The sequence below is a fragment of the Pleurodeles waltl genome, chromosome 4_2, assembly GCF_031143425.1.
Source record: "Pleurodeles waltl isolate 20211129_DDA chromosome 4_2, aPleWal1.hap1.20221129, whole genome shotgun sequence".
Classification (NCBI taxonomy): domain Eukaryota; kingdom Metazoa; phylum Chordata; class Amphibia; order Caudata; family Salamandridae; genus Pleurodeles; species Pleurodeles waltl.
The window spans coordinates 79,073,364-79,097,910 of record NC_090443.1 but is presented as its reverse complement, the minus strand read 5'-3'; the positions used below and the strand labels follow the sequence as shown (position 1 = coordinate 79,097,910).

General features: G+C 42.6%; 1 protein-coding gene across 5 annotated transcripts in view; it reads left to right on the top strand.

Moving 5' to 3' along the window:
* Positions 1-24,547, top strand: part of STAT6 (signal transducer and activator of transcription 6) — a 604,937-nt gene that overhangs the window by 518,552 nt on the left and 61,838 nt on the right. The window lies entirely within an intron of this gene.

The following is a 24,547-nucleotide window of genomic DNA, read 5'->3' as shown; positions in this document are numbered from 1 at the left end:
CACACATTACTACAGACGCATGGGTCCTAGCCATTATCCAACATGGTTATTGCATAGAATTCACATATTTCCTGCCAGATGTGCCCCCAAGGGCACACAATATGTCCAAACAACACTTAGACCTATTACAAATAGAGGTCCAAGCATTATTACAAAAACAAGCAATAGAGTTAGTACCCAACCATCAGAAAGGAACAGGCGTCTACTCACTATATTTCCTAATTCCAAAGAAGGACAAAACGTTAAGACCTATATTAGACCTCAGAACACTGAGGGGGTTATTCTAACTTTGGAGGAGGTGTTAATCCGTCCCAAAAGTGACGGAAAAGTGACGGATTTACCACCAGCCGTATTACGAGTCCATTATATCCTATGGAACTCGTAATACGGCTGGTGGTATATCAGTCACTTTACCGTCACTTTTGGGACGGATTAACACTCCTCCAAAGTTAGAATAACCCCCTGAATCTCTTCATCAAGTCGGACCACTTCCACATGGTAACACTTCAAGACGTGGTTCCCTTACTAAAATAGGAGGACTACATGTCAACATTAGATCTCAAGGATGCCTGCTTTCACATACCCATCCATTCTTCTCACAGAAAATACTTAAGGTTTGTAATACACGGCGTACACTATCAATTCAAAGTGTTACCGTTCGGGATAACAACAGCCCCAAGGGTATTCACAAAATGCCTTGCAGTGGTAGCCGCTCACATAAGGAGACAGCAGATGCATGTATTCCCATACTTAGACGACTGGCTAATAAAAACCAACACTCAACAACAGTGTGTTCTTCACACGCAATACGTTATAGAAACTCTACACAAACTAGGGTTTTCTATAAATTACCAGAAATCACATCTGCAGCCATCCCAAATACAACAATACTTGGGAGCAACACTCAACACACAAAAAGCGATTGCCACTCCAAGTCCACAAAGGGTCCAAGCGTTCCAAAATATAACATCAAGCATACAGCCAAACCAACACTACCCAGTAAGGTTTGTAATGAAACTTCTAGGCATGATGTCTTCATGCATAGCCATTGTCCCAAATGCAAGATTACACATGCGGCCCTTACAACAATGCCTAGCAAAACAATGGACACAAGCACAGGGTCAACTCCAGGATCTAGTGTTGATAGACCGCAGACACACATCTCGCTTCAATGGTGGAACCCTATAAATTTAAACAAAGGGTGGCCATTCCAAGACCCAGTGCCTCAAGCTGTTATCACAACAGATGCTTCCATGATGGGGTGGGGAGCACACCTCAACAAGCACAGCATACGGGGTCAATGGGACAATCAACAAAAACAACTTCACATAAATCATTTGGAACTGCTAGCAGTGTTTCTAGCATTAAAAGCATTTCAACCACTGGTAGCCCACAAACACATTCTTGTCAAAACCGACAACAATGTATTATCTCAACAAACAAGGGGGGACACACTCGTCACAACTGGGTCTCTCAGCACAAAAGGTTTGGCATTGGGCAATTCACAATCACATTCGCCTGATAGCACAATATATACCAGGCATTCAGAACCAGTTAGCCGACAATCTCAGTCGAGATCACCAGCAAACTCACAAATGGGAAATTCATCCCCAGATCCTACATGATCACTTCCTCCGCTGGGGAACACCAAACATAGACCTATTCGCAACAAAAGAAAACGCAAAATGCCAAAACTTCGCGTCCAGGTACCCACACCCTCAATCCAAGGGCAATGCACTATGGATCAGTTGGTCAGGGATATTTGCTTACACTTTTACCCCTCTCCCACTCATTCCTTATCTGATCAACAAACTAAGTCAAAACAAACTCAAACTAATACTCATAGCACCAACCTGGGCTCGCCAACCGTGGTACACAACAGTGTTGGACTTATCAGTAGTACCTCACATCAAGTTACCAAACATACCAGATCTGTTAACACAACACAAACAACAGATCAGACACCCGAATCCAGCATCGCTCAATCTAGCAATCTGGCTCCTGAAGTCTTAGAATTCGGACATTTAAACCTTACACAAGAGTGTATGGAGGTCATTAAATAAGCTAGAAAACCTACGACGAGACATTGTTACGCAAACAAATGGAAAAGATTTGTTTACTACTGCCAAACTAATCAGATTCAGCCACTACATGCCTCCACAAAGGATATTGTAAGCTACTTATTACACTTACAAAAGTCTAATCTAGCATTCTCTTCCATTAAAATACATCTCACTGCAATATCTGCCTATCTGCAGATTACACATGCAACATCGCTTTTTAGAATCCCAGTCATCAAAGCATTTATGAAGGGACTAAAAAAAATCATACCCCCAAGGACACCACCAGTACCTTCGTGGAACCTTAATATTGTATTAACACAACTCATGGGACCACCATTCGAACCCATGCACTCTTGTGAGATGCAATACTTAACTTGGAAAGTAGCCTTCCTAATAGCTATCACATCACTTAGAAGAGTAAGTGAGATACAAGCATTTACTATTCAAGAATCCTTTATACAAATACATAAACATAAAGTGGTTCTCCGTACAAATCCCAAATTCCTACCAAAGGTCATATCACCATTCCACCTAAACCAAACAGTGGAACTCCCAGTATTCTTTCTGTAACCAGACTCAGGGGGTCATTCTGACTCCCGCCGGGCGCGGTCACCGCGCGCCCGGCGGGAGCCGCCAAAATACCGTACCGCGGTCGGAAGACCGCAGTGGGTATTTTGAGGTTTCCCCTGGGCTGGCGGGCGGCCTCCAAAAGGCCACCCGCCAGCCCAGGGGAAACCGTCCTTCCCACGATGAAGCCGGCTCGTAATCGAGCCGGCGGAGTAGGAAGGTGCGACGGGTGCTACTGCACCCGTCGCATATTTCACTGTCTGCTAAGCAGACAGTGAAATACAAGCGGGGCCCTCTTACAGGGGCCCCTGCAGTGCCCATGCCATTGGCATGGGCACTGCAGGGGCCCCCAGGGGCCCCGCGACACCCCCTACCGCCATCCTGTTCCTGGCGGCCGAACCGCCAGGAACAGGATGGCGGTAGGGGGTGTCAGAATCCCCTCGGCGGCGCAGCAAGCTGCGCCGCCTTGGAGGATTCCAACGGGCAGTGGTAAACCGGCGGGAGACCGCCGGTTTACCCTTTCTGACCGCGGCTGAACCGCCGCGGTCAGAATGCCCTCGGGAGCACCGCCAGCCTGTTGGCGGTGCTCCCGTGGTCGGTGGCCCTGGCGGCCACCGGCCGCCAGGGTCAGAATGACCCCCTCAGTAGCCGAAAGAGCCTTACATACATTAGACATAAAGAGAGCACTAATGTATTACATTGACAGAACAAAAAATTTCGTAAAACAAAACAATTGTTTGTAGCCTTCCAAAAACCTCATGCAGGTAATCCTATATCCAAACAAGGCATCGCCAGATGGATAGTTAAATGTATTCAAATGTGCTATATTAAAGCAAAAAGAGATCTACCTATTACACCAAGAGCACATTCCACTAGGAAGAAAGGCGCCACAATGGCTTTTCTTGGGAATATACCTATGACGGAAATTTGTAAGGCAGCCACCTGGTCTATGCCTCATTCATTCACTGAGCATTACTGTGTAGATGTGTTAGCAACGCAACAAGCCACAGTAGGACAGGCTGTATTAAGAACATTATTTCAAACAACTTCAACTCCTACAGGCTAAGCCACCGCTTTTTTGGGGAGATTACTGCTTATTAGTCTATGCACAGCATGTGTATCTGCAGCTACACATGCCACCGAATGGAAAATGTCACTTACCCAGTGTACATCTGTTCGTGGCATGGGACGCTGCAGATTCACATGTGCCCTCCCACCTTCCCGGGAGCCTGTAGCAGTTATTAGTTGAATGAAAATTGTAAATTTGTAAATAACTATTATTTTAATACACATTATGTACATACATACCTACTCGATTGCATGGGCACATCTAGTATACTCACAACTCCTACCTCACCCTCTGCGGGGAAAACAATCTAAGATGGAGTCGACGCCCATGCGCAATGGAGCCGAAAGGGAGGAGTACCTTGGTCTTGTGACTCGAAAAGACTTCTTCGGAGAAAAACAACTTGTAACATTCCGAGCCCAACACAATATGGCAGGATAATGCACAGCATGTGAATCTGCAGCGTCCCATGCCACGAACAGATGTACACTGGGTAAGTGACATTTTCCATATATGTGTGTTCGATGGCATGTGTAGCTGCAAATACACATACTGTGCATATGGATTCCGACATCTGGCGTTGGGCTCGGAGTGTTACAAGTTGTTTTTCTTCAAAGAAGTCTTTTCGAGTCACGGGATCGAGTGACTCCTCCTCTTAGGTTCCATTGCGGATGGGCATCGACTCCATTGTTTGTTTTCTTTCCACCTTCGGGTTCGGACATGTTTCCTATCGCTCCAAGATTTCTATTTGGAAAACTTGCAAAATGTTCTTTTCATCTGTATTGTATCGATCGGGTTAGTAATCTTCCATCGACACAGCAGTACCGTTGGGAAACAACTTTGTTCGCTCTTCGGGCGCGCGCCCAACTCAGACCTATTCGGGCCGACCGCGTTGAGAGCCTCATGGATCGGACTCCTTTCCGATTCTGCCCTCGGTGCCACACAAAGTACCCATACACAGACCAGCATCTGGTTTGCAATTTCTGCCTTTCTCCAGACCATCAGGAGGAAAACTACCAGGCCTGTCTATCCTTCCGATCGAAAAAGACTCTAAGAGACAGAAGAGCAAGAATGCTCGAAATGGCATGAAAGAGTGGAGAAAATTTCGACGTAGAAGAAGAACTACTGCAGACAGCGGTCTCAGTCCGAGATTCGGAGTCGGAGCAGGAATCTGAGGAAGACAGACCCGTCACAGCCAAGACAGCATGTGAGTACGTCTGCCCCTGCACCCTCACATAGGAAAAAACAGAAGGCCTTGAGTACGCCACTGCCGGAAGGCCATGGCTTGGCCCGAAAAAAGACTGGTGACCGAATCTCCAGGTCTGCACTGAAAAAGGCCACCCCTCCGAAAACCTCGGAGTTGGCAAAAAGCTCAGTTTCAGACTCCAATAAACAGCAATTTTCGGAGTCGAAAATAAGAAAACCTGTTTCGGAGCCGAGACCTTCCTCATCTTTTTCGATCCCTAAAAAACACATTTCAGAGCCGAAAAAACAGGCATACACAAAGGAACACAGACTTTCTAAAAGACTTAAAGAAAGCCACAAAACCTCTGAGTAGGAGTCAGAGGTCGAACCAGTACTTCAAATTATGGATGAGAGGCAGTCCAGGATCCACATCCATAAGGATACAGGGAGAATTATCACAGCACCTCCTTTAAAAACAAAGAGGAAGCTAGCATTTCAGGAGAAATTGGACACTTTGCAGCCCCTGGTTAAAGTGCCAAAACAGAAAGAGAAGCCAGCACCTCCTCAGTCTTCTCCTCCTCATTCTCCGCACCTACCTACCTCTCCTCACACTAGCCCTACACCAATGCATTTGTCAACTCATTCCTATGACTCACAGTAGGACACTGTTGATCCATGGGATCTTTATGACCCTGATCTCATCCCAAGCAATGATCCAGACAGCTACCCCTCTAAACAATCGCCACCTGAGGATACTACTGTATATAACCAGGTCATAGCTAGGGCTGCAGCATATCATGGGGTTACAATGCATACAGAACCACTAGAAGAGGATTTTTTATTCAACACATTATTCTCAACTCGTTCGAGATACCAATGCCTCCCAATGCTCCCAGACATGGTAAAACATGCAGATCAAATTTTTAACAAGCCGGTAAAAGCACGCATTATAACACCTAGAATAGAATAGAAGTACAAACCTGCACCTTCTGATCATGATTATATCATCCATCAGGTACCACCTGATTCTATTGTGGGTAGTACTGCCAGGAAGAGAGCAAATAGTCAGTCCTCAGGAGATGCACCCCCTCCTGATAAGGAAAGCAGGAAATTTGATGCTGCGGGGAAAAGGGTTGCATCTCAAGCGGCAAACCAATGGAGAATAGCAAACTCACAAGCACTACTAGCTCGTTATGATAGACCCCATTGGGACGCAATGCAAGATATAATACAGCATCTCCCCAAAGAACACTAAAAAAGGGCTCAACAGGTAGTGGAAGAAGGGCAAGCTATCACAAATAACCAAATAAGATCTGCCCTAGACGCAGCAGATACAGCTGCAAGGAGTGTCAACACAGCAGTCACTATTCGTAGGCATGCATTGCTCCGATCTTCTGGATTCAAGCCAGAAATACCACAGGCTGTGTTAAACATGCCCTTTGATAAAAAACATCTTTTTGGGCCAGAGGTAGACACAGCAATAGAAAAGCTACAAAAAGACTCTGACACTGCAAAAGCAATGGGTGCACTCCACACCATAGAGAGGGTCATTTCTTAAACCTTAATTTCAAGGTGGTTTCAGACCACAGCTCTCAGAGGCATCAAACTCCCAAACAAAACCAACCTACCAAACACAGTACCAGCGAGGTGGATTTAGAGGCACATATAGAGGACAATACTCCAAAAATATAGGAAAATTCCAGGCCTCTAAGCAGCCTGCAACACACCCACAACAGTGACTTCCCTCACTCCCTTCCACTCCACACCTCTCCTGTGGGGGAAAGAGTACAGCAGTTCCACACACATTGGTAAAATATCACCACAGACAACTGGGTGCTATCAATTATCCGCATTGGTTATTACCTAGAATTGATAAACACTCCTCCAACTATTCCACCAAGGTTTCACAAACTAACCACAGAACACACAATTCTGTTACAAGAAGAGGTCCAATCTCTACTACTCAAACAAGCAATAGAGTTAGTTCCACAGTCTCAGATAGGAACTGGAGTTTATTCACTATACTTTCTCATTCCCAAAAAAGATGGCACCCTCAGGCCAATATTAGACCTCAGGCCCCTCAATCTTTACATCCAGTCAGAGCATTTTCACATGGTAACTTTACAGGATGTTACTACACTGCTACAAAAACACGATTTTATGACAGCTTTAGACCTCAAGGATGCATATTTCCACATACTCAACCATTCTGCCAACAGAAAATACCTCAGGTTTGTCATTCAAGGAAAACACTACCAATTCGAAGTGTTACCCTTTGGAATAACAACAGCGCCAAGGGTATTCACAAAGTGCTTGGCAGTAGTGGCAGCTTACCTAAGAAGACAACATATACATGTCTTTCCATATCTAGACGATTGGCTAAAAAAATCAAGCAGTCGTACACAATGCCAAAATCATACACATTATGTAATACAAACCTTACACACACTCGGTTTCTCAATAAACTACCAAAAATCACAACTACAACCGTATTTAGGTGCAATACTAAATACTCAACAAGCTCTAGCATATCCAAACACACAAAAGATACAAGCTTTCCAAAATCTAATTCAACAAATACAACCAAATCAACAGTACACTGTAAGATTTGTCATGAAAATTCTAGGAATGATGGCATCCTGCATTGCGATTGTTCCACATGCAAGATTAAACATGCGGCCCTCACAACAGTGCCTTGCACAACAATGGTCACAGGCACATGCTCAACCCAAAGATCTAGTGTTGATAAACCGCCAAACATATTTGTCCCTTCAGTGGTGGAATTCTACCAATCTAATCAAGGGGCGGTCATTTCAAGACCCTGTGCCTCAGACAATAATTACAACAGACGCATCAATGATTGGTGGGGAGCTCACCTAAACAATCACAACATTCAAAGACAATGGGATGTCAAACGGAAACAGATGCACATAAACCACTGGGAGTTATTAGCTGTCTTTCTAGCCCTCAGAGCTTTTCAACCTCTTCTCACACAGAAGAATGTTCTTAACAAAACAGACAACATGACAACCATGTATGATCTCAACAAACAGGGAGGGGCACATTCATCCCAACTGTCCCTTCTAGCCCAATAAATTTGGAACTGGGCAATCCACAACCAAATTAATCTATTAGCATAGTACATCCCAGGGATAGACAATCGGTTGGCAGATATCCTCAGCAAAAATCACCAACAAACTCACAAATGGGAGATTCATCCTCATGTACTTCAAAAGTGGGGAACACCAGACATAGACCTGTTCGCAACAAGCGAAAACACAAAATGCAAAAACTTTGCATCCAGACACCCATATCCCCTATCCAAGGGCAATGCTCTATGGATCAATTGGTCAGGGATATTTGCATACGCTTTTCCCCCCTCTCCCACTCCTTCCGTTTTTAGTCAACAAGTTGCGTCAAACGTCACTGAACATGATACTCAGAACCAACATGGGCAGGTCAGCCGTGGTACACAACATTACTAGATCTATCTGTAGTACCACACTCCAAACTCCCATGCAGACCGGATCTGTTGACACAAAACAAATGGCAAATCAGACATCAAATCCCAAAGCTCTCAATCTAGCAGTTTGGCTCCTGAGGTCCTAGAGTTTGGATATTTACAACTCCCATCAGAATGTATGGAAGGTATTAAACAAGCAAGAAAACCCACTACTAGACAGTGCTATGCCAACAAATGAAAAAAGGTTTGTATATTACTGTCAATCTAAAAATATAGACTCTCTTACAGCATCAATACAAGATATTGTATGCTATTTACTTCATTTACAAAAATCTAATTTAGCATTCTCTTCAATAAAAATACATTTTACTGCTATTTCTGCATATTTACAAAATATACAACATAGCTCTTTATTTAAAGTTCCTGTCATCAAAGCTTTCATGGAAGGCTTAAAATGCATCATTCCACCCAGAACACCGCCAGTTCCATCTTGGAATCTAAATATAATGCTTACAAGACTTATGGGTCCACCATTTGAGCCCATGCACTTGTGTCAAATTCAACTTCTAACATGGAAAGTTGCTTTCCTAGTGGCAATTACTTCTTTAAGAAGAGTAAGTGAAATCCAAGCCTTTACTCTTGAGGAACCTTTCTTCCAAGTACACAAACATAAAGTTGTACTAAGAACAAATCCAGAGTTTGTACCAAAAGTTGTACCACCATTTCATATTAATCAAACAGTGGTACTGCCAGTCTTCTTTCCACAGCCAGATTCTGTGGCAGAAAGAGGTCTACATACATTAGACATCAAAAGAGCTGTAATGTACTATATAGACAGAACTAAACCATTTATAAAGATTAAACAACTCTTTGTAGCTTTCCAACAACCACATACAGGCAATCCTATATCAAAACAAGGTTTAGCAAGATGGATTGTAAGGTGCATCCAAATATGTTATATCAAAGCAAAAAGACAGCTCTTAATTACTCCCAAAGCACATTCTACACGAAAGAAAGGTGCAACAATGGCTTTTTTAGGGAATGTATCAATGGCTCAAATATGTAAAGCAGCTACATGGTCAACACCACATACATTTACTAAACAATACTGTGTAGACGTATTATCACAACAACAAGCCACAGTAGGTCAAGCTGTTCTAAGAACATTATTTCAAACAACTTCAACTCCTACAGGCTAGCGACCGCTATTTTTTGGGAGGACAAACTGCTTTGTAATCTATGCACAGCATGTATATCTGCAGCTACACATGCCATCGAATGGAAAATATCACTTACCCAGTGTACATCTGTTTGTGGCATGTTCTGCTGCAGATTCACATGCACCTTCCCTCCTCCCCGGAAGCCTGTAGTTGTTTAAGTTAACACATTTGTATATACATTTACATTTGCATGGACATCTCTTACTTTATACCTGTATACTCTATCACTTCTTCCTTTACCCTCTGCGGGAAAACAATCTTAACAATGGAGTCGATGCCCTTGCGCAAGGGAACTGGAGAGGAGGAGTCACTCAATCCTGTGTCTCGAAAAAACTTCTTTGAAGAAAAACAACTTGTAACACACCGAGTCCAACACTAGATGTCGGAATCCATATGCACAGCATGTGAATCTGCAGCAGAACGTGCCACAAACAGATGTACACTGGGTAAGTGACATTTTCCATATAGATACACAGACAGTGTGGTTCTGAATTTACTAATACAAAACCATAGAAATTCACCTTTTATAGTTAGTTATCTAAAGCAACTATACCTCGCACAATAAGGTAACCATAACTTGGGCCCTAGCTGGGTACTGCTCATTACTCCACAAATTACAACACTGATGCTTTCTTTGATTACATCATTGATAAAGTTGCTGCAGTAAAATTATTGATCACATACCTGTGCATGGCAGGGTCACAATTTATAGTCATACCTTATGGCACGAGTTATAGTTACTTTAGATAACTAACTACAAGTGAATTTCTATGGTTTTGTATAAGTAAATCAGAACCTAACTATAACATCCCTGTGTCCTGTTTTGTTCAGTGAATTTCTAAGGTTTTTTAAATTCTATTTCCTAACTAGAACGTCTCTGTAACCTTAGGATTTTTCAGTGATCATACATATATATAGATATATATATATGTTTGTGTGTGTGTCGTGTGAGAGTGGATGTGTCTCTAGGTGTGTAAGTGGATGTTTGGGTGTTTGAATAGATGTATGAATTTATACTTTTTTTTTTTTTTGCGTTTCATGAAATCTGCCGATCCAACCACAGATTTACACCGAGGGCCGCACTGAGCCCCACGGATGGATCCGCATATGTCGGAAACCGTCACAAAAAATATGTTTTAAGACATATGAATACCACTTTCCCTATTTTTACACAGCTTTGTAACCCCCATGGGATTAGGGTACTGAAGTAAATCCATAAGAAAAATACCAATTCAAAAAGTAGAACACTTGTTTATTTGTTCAAGTCCTGAATAATGAAAGACCCCAGCCGCTCCTGCTCAGCTCCTTCTTTAACTGCCTCCAATCCCCACATTCCAGGCAGTACCGTTCTAAGAGCAGGAAGATACCATTTCACATAACATAAATAAACGAAGCGTAAAGGGGCAAGATATAATTACCTGAACCTTGAATTACAATTTGCATACATAAATGTTTCCCCAACAAACAGAATACCACACCATCTTTCCCCTTCAAACAAATAACTATAAACATATATACATAATATTATTTTGACATTCCTATTGAGATTCCTAAATAACTATTAATATATACACATTATTTTATTTTGACAATTCTATTGAGATTCCATACACGTCCATCATCCAATTTAACCGCTCCTTTATAGACTTTAATAATTTTAAAAACTCTACTAAAGTGAGACTGCCCTCCACCAGTTCTCCCTGGTAATTTGACTTTAACTAACTCCCCTACCCCAAAATGCATCTCCTTTACAGATTTTCTCGCATCATACACAAGTTTTCTTTTCTCCTGACAGGACAAATGCTTACTCCTTGCTGAAACTCTCCTGCCCTCATAATTGAGATGTTCCTTGGTATAATTTTTAACCCACGGTGGATTTATCACAGTGTGAGGTATACGTTTCCTGAACATGATGAACGGAGATTGACCAGTGCTAGTGTGAGGGGTGAACCTATATTCCTCAACCTTCTTCTTCACCATATACTCCCAATCACAATTTAAATGATTAGCTAACTGGATAGTCTCTTTTAATGTTCTGTTGAAGCGTTCTACCATGCCATTGGTTTCTGGATGATATAATGCACTCTTTTTGTGTAAAATCCCTCTTTTCCTCAAGAACTCACACATAAGTTTGGATGTGAATTGAACTCCATTATCGATCAAAATAGACTTAGGATTACCCTCTCTACTAAACACTTCAGTGAGGAATTCTAAAACAGTCAAAGAAGACACCTCAGAGACAATCTTGACTTCCGGCCATCTAGATAACTCATCCATGAGGACCACCACATACTTCGAATGAGATTTATAATTCAAAGGCCCCAAAATGTCAATAGATACAGAATCCCACACCTCACTGGAATTTTTTTTTGAGTATCATGTGTTGAGTTCTGACTTTCAACGATTTATCTGCAACATTACACTCCACACAATCACGCACCCTTCTCTCGATAGATAAATCCATCCCTGGCCACCAATACACTCCCCTAAGTCTTTCTTTAGTTTTGCAGATCCCATGATGACCACTGTGAGCAAGATCCATAATACGTTCACGCAAATTGCACGGCGGGATCAACCTTTCCCCTCTTAACACAATTCCATTTTGAATGGACAATTCATGCCAAATCTTACCAAAACCATCACCTATACTCTCACTTTTATCTAAAACCTTACCAACAGAAAGTAAATCTCTCACACGGGAAAGTTCAACATCATCATCCACTCCTTGTTTCCATTCTTCCTCAGTAACACATCCATCCGTTACAGCACATACTTTCACCTCCTCATCTACCCACCAGGAACTTTCAGGGTCATCTTCTCCCACTCCTTTATTTCTGAGTCTGGATAAACAGTCTGCAGCTTTATTCTCACAACCTGACACATACTTTACGTCGAAAAAATAATCCTGTAGGCCCACAATCCATTTACAAATACGACCTGAAACATTATCCAAACCCTTCTTCTCAAAAATCTCACGTAGTGGTTTGTGATCAGTGCACACCACAAATTTAGTTCCCCATAGAAATTGTTTGAATTTCTTTATAGCCCAAAAAATTGCCAAAGCCTCTTTTTCAATGGTAGAGTATTTATACTCCGCTCCACGTAAACTCCTTGACGCAAAAGCAATGGTTTTGTTCTCATCACCACTAAGTTGTTTCAAAACACAACCTAACCCTTTCTCAGATGCATCCGTAGTGATAGAGCACGGAAGGCCAGGTTGGAAACTATTTAAGGATTGCGCCGATGACAAGCTCTCTTTCAAGTCATCAAATTCCCTTTGACATTCTGAGTCCCACATGAATACAGATCGACTTTTAAGTAAGTTTCTGATAGCACAAGTTCTTTTAGCTAGATCAGGAATGAACCTAGAATAATATTCCACCATTCCCAAGAACGTCTGCACATCAGACTTACTTTCAGGTACAGTAAGCTTGATAATAGATTTCACTAGATCATCTTTCGGCTTTACACCTTCTGCAGTAATCATGTGTCCAAGGTAAGAGATTTCATTTTTTTTAAACTTACACTTATCCCCTTTAAGAGTTATACCTTTGTTCTGGAAAATGTTGAGCACACTCCTCACAGATGTTCTGTGTTGTTCAAGAGTACTGGAGAATATGAGAACATCATCTTGAAAAAATTTCACGAAAGGCAACTCACCAAGAAGCTCATTCATGAGTCTTTGGAAGACCGAAGCCGCAGAACATAGACCAAACGGCATCCGGTTGAATTTATAAACACCAAAAGGAGTGATAAAGGAAGTCAACACTTTAGATTCTTCACAAAGCTGAACCTGGTGATAAGCCGAGCTGAGATCCAAAGTAGTGAAAAATCTAGCATTACCTAACGAACTTATCATTTCAGTTATGTTGGGTAAGGGAAACCTGTCTTCAACTACTGCCTTATTTAAATTGCGCAAGTCCACACACAATCTTATGTCTCCATTGGCCTTAGAGGCAACCACAATGGGTGCAATCCATTCCGCAGCCTCAACTTTTTCAATGATACTTTCTGATTCTAATCTCTGAAGTTCCTTTCTCACATTGTCCCTTACACTAAAGGGTATACTTCTAACTTTGCACATTACAGGTATTGCTCCTTTCTTAAGTACAATGCGATGCTTGTAGCCCTTAACACACCCAATTTTGTTGGAAAATACCTCAGGAAATTCATTCTTGAGATCTTCACCCTCCATACATACCTTCTGCACTTGAACTTGAGGGTTAGCATTAGGATTCAATATAATATTAAGTAATTTTTGATGAGGCCATCCCAAAATCGTGTCACCCACAACAGGAATATATATTTTTCCTTCAATTACGTTTCCCTTGAACGTGATCTTAGCCTCAAAGTACCCTCTTAACTTAATAGGTTTCCCACCATAACTAAACAGCATAACATCCGGAGGGAGAAGAGTCACATTGTTGACAAAGTATTTCAAATAATCTGACTCCGAAATCAGGGTTAACTTTGCGCCTGAATCCATCATCATGGAAACCTTGATCCCATTTACATCAACCTCATCAATGGGATAATCACAATTTACCCTGGCAATACAATTTACATCATTAACAACCTGTAACACAAACGACTTCTCTTCCTCTTCATCACTGCAAGCATACTCAATTTCATTCACTTTCACCATTTTCTTCTCACTTGACTTGCAACATCTAGCAAAATGCCCTCTTTTACCACATTTTTTACATAACATGTTAATTGCTGGACAATCCTTGCTATTGGCTAAGTGTGATGAAGAATTACACCTATAGCATAACAGTTTAGATTTGAGTGACCCAGTCGGTTTCTTTGTTGCCACCTTGGTTTCAACTAACTGGATATCCCTCAAGGCATTTTTAGATTTTCTTAAGTTTTCCATGCAAAGTTCAGAATGTTCAATTTGTTTTGCCACCATTATAACTTCATCCAAATTTGGATCACCTTTGGACCACAAGGCTTCTCTAATCTTGTCGCTCTTACATTCCAGCATAAATTGGTCCCTAATGCGCTCCTCCAAAGTGTCACCAAATTTACATTGGGCAGCCAATTTACGCAAAGCAGTCACAAAATCCTCCACTGTCTGTTTCACTTTGCTTACATTTACCAAAGTAGTACCTTTGTAAAATAATGGACACTTTAGGGAGATAATGTCTATCCAACCTGAGCAAAGTTAATTCAAACTCATTCAAATTTGTGTCGCCTTCCGCTCCATCTGGTGAATCAATTACCGGTAAATTCTCCAAAATCTCCTGACCTTCTGCACCCAGACAATGTTGGAGAATAGAAGTTTTCCGGTCTGCAGATAAATTGCTGCCACAAACTCGAATGTATGTAAGAAAAACCTTTTTCCATTTACTCCATGGTATAGGTGGATCACCAGGTAAAGACAAGAAAAAGGGGGGCGGTGTTATATTCTGCATTCTCTCAGATATACTCTTACTTAAATGCAACCCTTTGAAATGTAAAACTGCCTTAAATGTTAATAATCATGTGTAACAAAGCAGAGCATATCAAAAGAATACATAGTTGAAAACAAAGAGGAAAAAAAAAACAATAGTCTTACAGCACTTGCTAGTGAGGTTGCTAAAGCTTGTGCGTTGCCTAGCAACAAAACCTTAATGCTGAGATAGAAGCATTGGCCCAAAGCCAAGATAAATACCCAACTTTTCTTAAACACAATGAAGCAAGGTAATTATCAAGTTCAGCTGAACACTTCAAGACTCATGTTGGCAGGCATCCAAAGTAAATACCAAGCTCCACAATCTTCTTAGAAGCACAGCAGCTCTAATAATTGTGAAATGTAAACATTGGCTGGGAGCCAAAACGGGTTAAATCCTTTCTTCGATAGTTTCAGCTGAACACTCTTTTGTTGGCAGGCAGCCAAAATCAATACCGAGCTCCAATGAGCTAATTCTGTTTGAAGCAGGGATAGCACAATGTGTTAAGCTTCAAAGTAAATATTGGCAGGTGGCCAAGATGAAATGAAACTCATCCGAATTCGCCAAAATGAAGTAAATCCATAAGAAAAATACCAATTAAAAAAGTAGAACACTTGTTTATTTGTTCAAGTCCTGAATAATGAAAGACCCCAGCCGCTCCTGCTCAGCTCCTTCTTTAACTGCCTCCAATCCCCACATTCCAGGCAGTACCGTTCTAAGAGCAGGGAGAGCAGGAAGATACCATTTCACATAACATAAATAAACGAAGCGTAAAGGGGCAAGATATAATTACCTGAACCTTGAATTACAATTTGCATACATAAATGTTTCCCCAACAAACAGAATACCACAGGTACCTCTACCCTAACCCCATCATCTACATTCACCCAAGATTTCAGACCCAGGGACCTTTTCCTGATGAAATAAAATGGCAGCTACAACATTCATATCAGGTTCTGGTCAGCCAACCAGATTCCCCCTGTGGCACGTGGATCCGTGGAAAATCCGCAGATATAGATATCTATATTTCTTGGCCTTAAATTACTCCAAAACGACTAAGCAGATTTACACCAAACCACAGTCTGTTAAACAAGATCTAGCTTCATGCCAAATTTGGTATAATCCAGCGGTTTGGGCTATAGGCGTGCAGAATGAATGCAAAATTCCCATAGACATAGAATGGAGAAACTGTTTTGGGACCCCCTCCTTTTTTTAATCCCACTCTTCACAGATCACTCCAAAACTTTCAAGACAGCAGCTGTGCTGACCAAAGTACGTTTTGAAAATTTCATGAAGATTCACCAAATTCAATTACTGGCAAAATATCGCTCAGGAGTGGATAATCAGTTTGCAGACCTCCTCAGCAGGATGCAACAACAAGTCCACGAATGGGAACTTCATCCACACACACTTCACCAAGACCTTCAACTGTGGGGAACGCCAAAAAGACCTCTTTGCCACTGCATAAAATTAAAAATGCCACAACTTTGCATACAGATACCCACATGCTCAGTCCATGGGCAAAGCTCTATGGATGAATTGGTCAGGGATATTTGCTTACACTTTTTCTGCTCCCACTCATTCCATGTCTAGTTTGCAAAATGAGACAAACATCACTCACCATGATTCTTGTAGCTCCCACATGGGCATGTCAACCTTGGTTCACAACACTATTGGATCTGTCTGTAGTTCTCACAAGAAACTCCCCAGCAGGCCAGATCTTCTGACTCAAAGGCAAGGTCAAATCAGACATACAGCCTCCAAAACACTCAATCTTGTGATATGGCTCCTGAAGTCTTAGAATTTGGGTATTTGAATCTCCCCTCAGAATGTATGGGAATTCTTAAAGGGGCACGTAAACCTACAACTAGACAGTGTTATGCTGCAAAATTAAAACATGTTGTCTGCTACTGTCAACCTAAACACATTGATCCACGCAAAGCTTCAGTTCAAGGCATTATTTATCTGATACATCTACAAAAGACAAATTTAGCATATTTATCCATTAGACTTTATTTGGCAGCTATAGCTGCTTACCTCCAAAATAGGCAACATATCTCTCTATTCAGAATTACAGTTATCGGAGTTTTCCTGGAAGTTCTCAAAAGAGTAATACCACCCAGGGTTCCTTCAGCCCCATCATGGAACCTTTATATTGTAGTTACAAGACTCATGGAACCACCCTTTGAGCCCATGCATTCCTGTTCTTTGCAATTTCTTTTATGGAAGGTAGCCTTTTTAGTAGCTATCACTTCTCTTAGAAGTGTAAGTGATACTACAAGCTCTAACTTTAAAAGAACCAGGATTCCAGTTACACAAAGATAAGGTAGTTCTTAGGACAAGCCCTAAATTCCTTCCAAAAGTAATTTCACATTAATCATTCACTTGTGTTACCTGATTGTTTTTTCCACAGCCAGACTCGGTTGCAAAGAGAGCACTTCACACACTAGATGTTAAAAGGGCTCTTATGTATGACATTGATAGGACTAAAACCTTTAGGAAATCTAGACAACTTTGTAGCATTTTCTATGCCTCATATAGGCAATACAATTTCCAAAATTGGCATAGCCAGATGGTTAGTCAAATGTATTCAAACTTGCTATCTTAAAGCCAAAAGGCAGTTACCTATTGCTCCCAGAGCACATTCTACCAGGAAAATGGCACTTCTGTGGCTTTTTAGGTAACATTCCAATAGCAGACATGTGTAAGGCTGCTACCTGGTCTACACCACATACATTGCACTTAAGCCTTGGACCCTAAAATCTGTGATCAGTTTCAAATTTTGGAATACTTTAGGTATGCATTCCTTCTGAGTTTAGTTCCTGTTACATTGTCAACCCTGAGGGTAGCCACAAGATTGTTTAAAAAATCTTCTTCAGATATCTTGTATATTATTGATTTCATAATAAAATTGCTAAAAAGTTTCACTTTGAGAATACCAGTTGTCCCAAATCAGATTGCAGAATGGGATTTGTCAGTTTTGTTGATAGGTTTACAAGAGCCATGGTTTGAACCATTAGAATCAACCTGAATAACTGTCTTTATATGCTAGAAACTTCTAGCCACAGATGACATGCCTTTGAATATCCCCGGTGTCAAACTGGATCTGGAGTGGACCATGCCAGCGTGTTCTCCATTGGCGCCAGTGGGGTCCCAAAGATTCATCTGGATCTGGTTGAGGCCAGTGGTTTGGACACCTCACCTAACACTGGCCTTATTTCCCCTGCTACTGTGGCTATGGAGGAGGGAGTCTCTTTAGCAATGGTGTGCGCAGGCAGCTGAGGTCTTGGACTTTCACCTGCCCTCTGTGGCAGTCAAGACTAATGGCTTGACAGGTGCTTCGACCAGCAGTCGCCCAGTAAGAACCTCTATTCCCAGTCAGTGATGCCCTTATGGATGTCCTACTTGGGGCCTCGTCCAAGCCCTGCATAGGGTCTCCTGTGGGTAGGATGATTGCCCATTTCCCCACTCCTGGGATCTTAGTTTTTTTACCCACCACCCCACCCCAGAGAGCTTATTGGTCCAAGCCTCCTCATCCTGCATTCACCCTGGTGCATTCCCTACCACCCCACCTGATAGGGAATCCAAAAGGATGTATACCTTCAGCAAGAGAAATGTCTTTCTTCAGCCTGGCACTGCGGTTTGTGAACACCACATTCCTGTGGAGCTGTTATTGCCATGCACTGTGGGATTCGGTTGCACAAATGATGCTTATGGTCCTGGATGAGGCCCAAACCATACACTCTCTGATGGTTACGGACAGAAGAGATATGCAGCAAAGTTCTTCATGTGCACTTGACATGACCAACTCGCTAGGTAGAGTGATTAGTCCGCCCTCAGACCGCCATGGGCACCCAGTGGGAGACCGGATATGGCCTCACCTCCCTCATTGGAAGACTGTTGGGTTCTACAGATAGTCCAAAGAAGCTACTCCCTTCCCTTTACGACACCTCCCCCACCCTTGCCACCCACCTACGATTGGCTGATGGAGGACATATATCTCAGACTGTCAAGAAGTGCAGGCTCTGTTAGCCAAGGAAGCCATAGAGAGGGTGCCTGCATCAGAAGTAGGTTGTAGTTACTAGTCCTGCTACTTTCTGGTGCCAAAGAAGAATGGAGGACTTTGTCCAATCCTAGATCTGCCCTTTTTCAACCTCTGCTTGAAGAAGGTGAAACTCAAAATGCTCACATTTTGTCTTACCTAGATCCAGGAGGCTGAATAGTATCAATAGACTTGTAGGATGCTTATTTCCATATGCCCATCATGCTGGCCCACAGACACTATTTGGTATTCACAGTAGGCCATGAGCACTTTGTTTGCTGTGCTACTTCTTGGCCCTACCAGCATCCTCTGGGTGTTCACTAAAGTGATGGCGGTGGTCGCAGCTCATCTGCGGAGGTCAGGGATTTTAGTCTTCCTCTACCTCAACAAGTGGTTGCTGATGATTGGCGCACCCCAAGCAGTTGTCAGACTCCGGCGAGCCTCCTGTACTCCCTGAGTTTCACTATCAACTTGCCAAAGTCACACCTGAATTTCTTTCAGATGCTTCCTTACCTTGGAGCTGTTCTGGACACAGTGCAGTTTCGGGCTTATCCTCCAGAGTGGCGAGTCCAGGATATTCAAACTATGATACCGATATTTCAGCCTCTAGCCTAGATTTTAGTAAAACTAACTCTGAGGCTGTTGGACCTCATGGCGCCTCCTGCATCCTAAAAGTTACACATGTCTGCTGGCATATGCAAGCTCTGCGGTGGGACCTGAAGGCCCAGGGGGCGTAGCATCAGGGAAATCTCTCCAACATGGTCCAGATCTTGGAGAAAACAGCAAAGGACCTGCAGTGGTGGCTAATGAACCGCAGTGACAGGCCCCTCTCCTTTCCCCAACCAGAGCTGACTGTAGTGACAGATGCGTCTCTTGTGGGCTGGTGTGGCAATCTCAGAGAGGTGGAGATCAGAGAACTCAGGTCTTCTGCAGAGTCCATGCTTCACATCAACCTGTTGGAAATGTGGGCGATTCACATGACATTAAAAGCTTTTCTTCCTTCAATCAAGGGGAAGCTGGTTCAGGTGTTCCCAGACAACACCACCTTGTGGTACTGCAACTAACTAGGTGGTGTTGAGGACCCTTTCTCTGGAGGCTCTGCTCCTCTGGACGTGGCTGGAATGTCACAGCGGTGCAGCATCTGGCGAACTCTCTGAACACTAGAGCGGACAAACTCATCCTAAGATGCCTTGCAGGTCACAAATGGCGTCTTCACCAGGAAGTAGAGAAAGAGCTCTTTCAGCAGTGGGGAGATCCTTGGTTAGATCTGTTCCCACTGTCTAGAATATACAGTGTCAGCAGTTCTGCGTACCTCCTGTACTCTTTTCTGCCAACACCATTCCTGCCCAGAGTCCGCAAGAAGATCAGGAACGACCGAGCCCAAGTCATTCTTGTCGCTCAAGATTGTGCATGGAGAGTCTGGTATCCCAAGCTGTTGAGCCTGGGCTGAAGTCCTCGAGTCAAGACTGCCTCTTTGAGAGGATCTTCTGTCACAGCAACAGGAAAGGGTTCTGCACCTGAACCTGCGTATCCTCAAGCTGCATGCATAGAGATTCAGCAGCAACAGTTGACAGCTTTCCACTCTCCTCCTGAATTTTGTGATGTTAGTCCTTCTACCAAATCAGTATACGTTTGCTGTTGGGACAAATTTGTGTCATGGTGTGCTGACCACCTTTCTGCTCCTTTCTCACACGTTCTCTTGCTTGAGTTGTCTATGGCATAGCAGGGCTGTGTTTTGGGCACAGCTTAGGATTATCTTTCTACCAACTTGTTATTTATGTGGGTGCCGGACCAAACCTTTCTTTTTAAGTCACATGTTATGGCTCTGTTCCTTAAAGGCCTACACCTGTCATCATGCCTTAGAGGGACCTAATCCTGGTCCTCACCTTTCTCATGTGTGTATTGTTTGAGTCTCTACACAATTGACTTTTAAGCTATTGGTCATCATAACTGCTCTTTTCATGGCCATAACATTGGCCAGAAGGATCAGTGAACTGCAAGCGCTGTTGGTGCACCCTCTTTATACCACTCTTAACCCCAACAAGCTGGTTCTCTCAAAGCGTACCTCCTTCCTTCTGAAAGTGTGACTTCCTTCCATGTAGGACAGAGCACCACACTGCCTCCTTTCTTTGCTCCATTTCATCCCTCAAAGAAGACTCCACCACCTGGACCCAAGAAGAGCGAACAAGGAGTTCCGCGTGGACGAACAATTCTTTGTGGGATTTTTAGGAACAAAGAAGGGAAAGCTGTATCAAAGAGAATCATCTCACGATGGATTGTCCTATGCATCTGCCAAGAAACAGCCCCCCATAGGGTTGCAGGCTCACTCTACCAAGCCATAGCTGCAATCACTGTGTCAGCGCACAGTGGATCTCTCCTGGACATTAGCCAGGCAGCGACATGAGCATCACTGCCCATGTTGACAAAACATTACTGCTTGGACAGTCAGATCCGTCATGGCACTTCATTTGGTCCTCCAGGACTACTTGGTTTAATCTAGTTCAAAGACCCATCTTTGGGGAGTTCTTGGATATATATTCAAAAGTAAGAAATCTGGGTCTAGGAGTCTCTATCAAATGAACAAGTTACTTACCTTCGGTAACGCTTTGTCTGGTAGAGACTCTTATCCAGCTGCAGCTCCCTTATTATCCCTCACATCCTGCCTGCTCTGCAAAATGGTTCTGGAGTAGGCGACACAACTTCTCATTGTAGTTCTGCACTTCTGGTGTGGAAAGTTGCGAAAGTAATTGACGTCTGTGCGCCAAAGTGGCACCTGTATAGGTACTACGCACGTCACTTCCGGCACGGGCACCGCTGATGTGAAGCTGTATGACACCACCTACCTGCGTGCAGGGGTACTGCTCGAAAATCTTCTGGATCCAGAGTGAAACCTAGGAATATTCAAAAGGTAAGGAATCTGTGGATAGAAAAGGTATCTACCAGAGAAGGGGCTACCAATGTTAAGTAACTTGATGATTGGGCAAAACTGGTTCATTAGTCATTAATTACGCGTACTTAACATTTTTAACTACAGGGTACTTCTTCGGCCAGATCCAAAATTTAGGCCCAAAATACAAAAGAAATTTAATCACTCGCAGGAAATATTACCAAACACAACCATGGAGTATTCAGACCCCATGCCTCTTACCCTCTTACCCTGGATGTTAAAAGAGCTCTCCAGATCTTTATACCAAGAACAAATGATTTCAGAGAGTCGAGTGGTCTTTTTTTAATCCTATGTAATACTTAACAAAGGAAAAAAAGTATAAACTCCGACAATAAGCAGATGGTTTAGACAAGCTTTATGACAAGCATACTTGTCAATAGGAGTTGAAGTGCCACAGTCAACCCAAGGCAGATCAACAAGAGCACTTGCCACTTCGTGGGTGAAATTAGCAGGAATTTCACTACAAGAGATTTACAGGGCCGCTACATGTTCTAACACTTTAATACCTCATTATCGTTTTGATTCAGGAAGATGAGTGTTAATTTTGCCTCAAGTATTCCTCAAGCTGCAATTAAGTAATTGTAAGCATTCATGGACATTGTGGCGCCGTTTCTGCTTTTGTATATCCTCAATCAGTATCAACTGGGGGACCAGGAGCACTTAAGAGGGGACAATAATTTAATTAGTTACCAGTAAACTACATTATCCTGAGATATGGTGCTCCTCGTGCGACCTTCCCTCTCTCCATAATTCACGGCACTCACAATTTGTAAAAGCTTGTAACAGATGGGAAGCCATAAATAAGGGAGGGGGAGATTTACATGCTTATCTAAAAATAGTTGAAGGTGACAAAAATAGTGCTGTCACTAGGACGTTTGTATAAAGAGATTTTGGGAGGTGGGACCGCCTCCATCAGTATCGACTAGGGCAGGGTAAGGTAGTTTACCGGTAAGTAATTAATTCATTAATGTCAGAGGTTCCAAGTATGTAGGGTGAACTGCAATTCTGTTGTGATCACAATACAGTATAGGGTGGAATAACAGTGCCATAGTTGAAAATACATTTTAAAGGAATATTGAAATGATATATATTTACATGAATGACTACAAGAGGTAAGAAATTAAAACTGTCTGGCCAAATTTAGCAGCAAAAACAAAGGTTTACAGCAGGTTCTGTGAGTGGCCTGTACTATTTTAGAATGTGCGAACACTGTGTTCCTTCAAACCCATTAACAGATTCAAGTGCAAACCCAGTAGTGGCAGACCTTCGGTGGCAAGTTTTGAGTGTGGCATTTACAAAAATAAGATCATATTAAAATTAAAGAACATTTGGTAAAGACTGATAGTTAATGAGATTCTTTTGTTGTATACCAGAGGTCTTCAAACTTTTTGATGCTGGGACCCCCCCTCAAACGTTTTTTAGGCATAAGGACCCGCTCCTTACAAAAACTTCTAGAACTTGGTACTCCTCATCATCGACAATCATAAACATCCCCAATTCCCACTGCAAATCATTTTTACGGTGACAAAATAATATGAAACAGTGTTTAGCAAACCAAAGGTCAGTGAGTGTGGGGGCGTGGTCAAGGGTGTGGCTAAAAACAAAGGTCCTCATTTATGAGGAATTGGCGTGGGGCAGCGCCGCAAGTCTTCTGGGTACACTGCCCTATGCCAATATAAAAGGGCAGGAATGCACAGTATTTATGAAATACAGTGCATTCATGCCCTTTCCCCCTGCGCTGGCGCACAAATTGCTGCGTAGCGCCAATGTAGGCAGGGTTGTTTTTGTGCATGAAGAGGCACCTTCCTGAACAAAAGCAATCCTGAGAGGTATTTTCCTTTTTCCATGTGTGCAGCAGAGTGCAACACACACGGAAAGAGAGAAAAAATGAGGAGAAATGAAAACATTAGGGCACTAAAAATGCACAAAAAGGTTAAAGATAAAATTTCCACAATGTAGATTTAAGTAATACCAGACCATATGTAATTATTTGGTTTTATAGCTGTCCCTTCAACACCTCCTCCGGGGTAGTAAGCACTACAGGGCAGATTTATGATAAGTGGTGCTGCACTTAGTGCAACTCCACTTTTCTTGTGCCCCCCCTAACGCCACAGCATAGCAACATATTTAATATACAAGCATTGCGCCACTTTGTAAATATGACGCAGCTTTTTTCCCCTTCCAATGCCACATTAGCGTAAAAAAAATGACACTAATGTGATATTGGAATGGCGCAAGGCCAGCATAAATCTGGCTCTTTGTATATACAATCACAATTAAAAGCACACACGTCTTTGCACCACCACTCAAAGAGAACAAATATTTGTCATCACAAAGCTTTGAGTGATTAGATCAATTAAAGCCAGAACCGGCTCCAAAGCATTGTTTACATTTGTTTATTTTACCATTTACATTTGCAGATCAACTCCTAACTCACATTTGTATTTCATTCAGGAAGCAAGCACAATGGCTTCTTTAGCTGTCTGTGCAGCTTCCTTTCACGGCACAGGAGACTCAATCAATAAAAGTTAACGATCGTCTGGGCCAATGCGCAACCCC